This window comes from Etheostoma spectabile, chromosome 22 (assembly GCF_008692095.1).
Source record: "Etheostoma spectabile isolate EspeVRDwgs_2016 chromosome 22, UIUC_Espe_1.0, whole genome shotgun sequence".
Lineage (NCBI taxonomy): Eukaryota > Metazoa > Chordata > Actinopteri > Perciformes > Percidae > Etheostoma > Etheostoma spectabile.
This window is the reverse complement of record NC_045754.1, coordinates 7,496,541-7,500,815: the sequence shown is the minus strand read 5'-3', so window position 1 is coordinate 7,500,815 and position 4,275 is coordinate 7,496,541.

Genomic DNA, 4,275 nt, shown 5'->3' with positions numbered 1-4,275 from the left:
TAGAGGCATGAGTCATCCACTGCGCCATCACCACTGGTCTCCCTGGTTTTTCACAAAACAGGAGAATGAAACCAATGGTGGAGAAACCACTACAAAGCTTCAGGTAACTGAGACCTCAGAGGGGCGTGGCACACCTGAAACAGAGAAGGCAGCTCTCTTCCAAAAAGAACCCTTAGTGATAGACTATCAGACAAAATAGACTTAGTGTTAAAGAAATACTACAACTGAACTCAGGACATGTGGGGTGTTGTAAGCAATTCTGATCCACACTCCATTTTAGAAGAACAAAATCCTATTACTGCTAAATGCTCTACTATGTTCACCAGCTAGTCGCTATCTGTGTCTCTCTGCTCATCAGGTAGTGTACAGTGTGTTTTGCCTGCTGCAGCCGCAAATGACTCGATGAGAGCGAGGAGAGTGAACCAAATTAATGAAGTTGCGGGGCCACAAAAAACCAAAACAATAAGCTACAAAGCTCCATAGCTGAGGGGAACCGCAGCCGGTTGATAATCCTCTCTGGGTTCATCACTTCTAGCATCCATTGATTCATTGTTTATGTACAAAATGTTGATCACAGCAGCTCTAAATGAGCTTTATATTAATGCCACATTCATATTTCATACACACATAAAACCAAGAGTTAATTCAAGTTTGGCACAGACAACGAATTTGTAAATTCAACCAAAAAATGTGATGTGAAAACACAAAACGTGTTGTGCAGTTTGATGAGCTGAAGAATTGCATGCCAGTGCATCTGCTGCAAAACAGAGAAAGATCATTCATCACCGCAATGCATCTGTTGTGAGTTTATTTGCTTTCTGAGGGTGTTTGGAGTTCACTCAGTCAATGGCGTGCAAGGACGTTACTCTAACCCAACACACATCAGTGATGAGTGCAAAAGCACAACTGTTTCCACAACTAAACTATCCAATTCCTTAGTATTTCACGTAATACTATAAAATGTGCATCTGCATCATTTTTTTCCTGTGTGCTGAAACCCAATGTAAAACAGCATAATGGTAACAGACAAATCAGTCGCAGTGATTTGTGGTCGAGGTGAACACCCTCTTAACCCAAAGCTGGCCCCAGTCTGCCCCGATGTTGACTTAACAAGGACAAAGCCGGAGACAGGCCTGCTTTAATCAAAAGTGGATGTTACTGTGAAAGCCAAGGTCTCTTGTCTACAAGGAAATGTTTAGACCATGTAGTCAGGTTTGATGCTGCCTGCAGTCCTCCATAGTGTGTTACACTGGTACTTGACAGTGGATTTATGGGGTGCAAAGAAAGTTTCTAATGATGTTGATTCTTTATCCAGCTTGATGGGTTCTTTAGAGTCTAAATATGGAAATTAAAACCACTGAGCCTTTGAAATGTCTACATTTTGGAAGTTTTTGCCCGCTACATTGAGGTACAGCCGGAAACCAATCACTGTACAAAGTGTGTTTAAAAAAAGTTTGGTACTGAAAGAATCACTTATATATCTTTTAAAGGTCTGGCCATATTCAAAACACATTTTGCATCTTTTTGTTGTGCCAAAAACTTGTACTCGTGTGCAGGAACTAGTTAGATGACACCAATGAGGATAATTCCTTTAGAAAGGAAACTGAGATTTGTAATTTGTGCCTAAGTTGAAGACAAAGGAATGAAGCTACATCATTCAGCTGGTAAAACTCCAGATGATGTTTGTTCTAAGAGCTTTCATCTCTTTGGAGTTAAAAGAGAGGTGTTACTATTCCTTTTCCTGATAACAGGCTGATGATTGAGGCTCATAAATGTTAATGTTACAATACACTTTGTTTTGCTGCATACTAACATGTTTATCATGATCTGTTCTTTGTTTTAGTTTTAGCATGTTAACATTTGCTGAGGCCTATGAAGCCGTCATAAGGATGTCATTTTGCAGGTATCTGGTCATAAACCAAAGTATTGGACAAATTATATTTTAACCTGATGATGGCGCTAGATGAGAATTCAGGGGATCATCAAAGATTACACAAATTTCACAGCAAACCATTCAAAAGTTCCAGACATTTTACTCAAAAGCACAAATGCCAACATCATGGTGGCACTGAAGGAGAAGTCAGGAAATCACCAAACTCAATGTGCATCCTCAGGGAGCCATGGATGTCAGTACAAAATCTCATGGCAATCCATGAAATAACAGTTGAGATATTTCACTCTGAACTGAGCTACAGACATTCATCCATCGAGCCAAGCAGCTAGTGTGGCTAAAAATGTAGTTGTCTCTAATCACTGAGGTTTGACTCAAATTCTGAGATTGTCTTCCTCTGCCTCTGCGAGAAGTTAGTCTAACTAAAAGTCCAATATATGTCTTACTAAGATGTGTCTGGGCTTAGGTACAAAACCACTTCATCCATATCTCAGGGTTCTTAGTAACTGGTTGTTCTCCATCATCCTCGCCGTCTTGCGCATCCGCTCATCTGTCGCAATCTCCTCCCCTCCTTCGTCCATCTGTGCCGGCGTTTTTCTCCTCATTAGAGAGGTTACTGATGCATGAGGCAATGGGCTGGCAGGCCAGTAGCCACATCAACAAACGTGGGATTCATATTAAGTGAGATGTGAAAAGTTTCTCGGTCTGACCAACACAAAGGCAGGTGAACACCGTCCAAGCTCTTTAAATTCATAAGATTTTCTATGTCGTTGACCAGGGGAAAGTCTATTGAGTAATACTGTATAGAGAAAAGAGTTTCTTTCATGGTACAGCAAACGCAATACTTACTTTATGTAGGATATTTTGGATAGCTGAAACCTATACTGGCACTGATAATAATGGTCCTGGACATGCTATATCTCCCTTTTCCAGACTTGGCAAGGGCTCTGCATAGTTCCCTCCAGTGTCTGGTAAATTCCCTGATCACCAGGAATGCAGTATTTCATTTTCTTGTTCTTTACCTGACCTTAATCATTTCCGCGTCAAGGGCAATCTGAAACACCAAAGCCATGGGGATCCGTCTGGGTGTGGAAATAAATACATGTGTGTGTGTGTGTGTGTGTGTGTGTGTGTGTATGTGTGTGTGTGTGTGTGTGTGTCTACAATATACACATGTAAATGCAAGAGGGAGAAAGGCCTGTCTTGCTATCTTCCTGAAGAGGTCATTTAAAGCCTTGATGATGAATAATAGGTTGGCTGAATGTGAGCGAGTGAGTCCCTCTGGTGTATATTTAAACGGCGGAGAGATGCTCTCTTACTCATATCAACTCCCCGTGGTCCTGAGGTTAATTGCTTTCTGGTAGGCGCTTACAGATTAACTATCTCACTGAATGCTCCATACAATGACTCTGCTACACCACAATAAGGAGTGGCATGGTGTGTGTGTGTGTGTGTGTGTGTGTGGTGTGTGTGTGTGTGTGTGTGTGTGTTTGGTGTGTTTGGTGTGTGTGTGTGTGTGTGTGTGTGTGTGTGTGTGTGTGTGTGTGTGGTGCACCCGGAGGTCAGAGAAGCTAATGAGTGTGACTGACTTTGACTAAGAAAGTGTACTCAACAGAATATCTTTGGCTTTAGATTGCAATAATACAACATTTATATCATTGTAGCAGACATAACCCAGAAAGCATGGATTTGGTGATATCCAGGTGAAAAGATTTATCGTCTTATTACTAGACTACTTTTTGGTAGAAAATTAAAAGTTTTTAAGCCCAGGATAATTCCAATTTATTACACTTTTGGTCTTGTTGATGTAGTTAGCAAATAGTTAGACAGCACATCCACAGATAAGGAGAAAGATATATTAGCTCTGCTTGTTTCCACCAACTCCTGAAGAAACTATTTGGCTGTTAAGCAGCTAAATGCCCCTTTAGGTTCAAAGGCTAGGTGCTAACTGTGTTAGTCTTCTGTTTGGTGCTGAGCAGGGAGCTCACAGTGGGTTTCTCAGAGCTTTTTTTCATTGAAAACAGCTGTGTTCTGTGTCTTGAAACAACACTATGAGATCGATGAGAGTGAATCAAAACAGAAACATCAAAATAATGAGTTGGAACACACTGAAACTTAGACAAACTCCTTGTTTGACAGACGATAAATAACACAGTAACTTTTTCTGCCGTCAACCGAGCACGCAGCCTTTCCCCTAAGGTGACCACGCTTTCATGTGTTGGCTGAGCAGTGTCAGAGTGAAACCAAACACTAACAGATGACCTACCAGCTTCTGGGCTGACATTAGGGCAGAGGCAGAGTTCAGGCAACGTACGGCTCAGCAGACTGTGAGGTAAAAGCCACCAACTCCAACAGACACCAACATCTGGCGTGGCTTAGCTGCC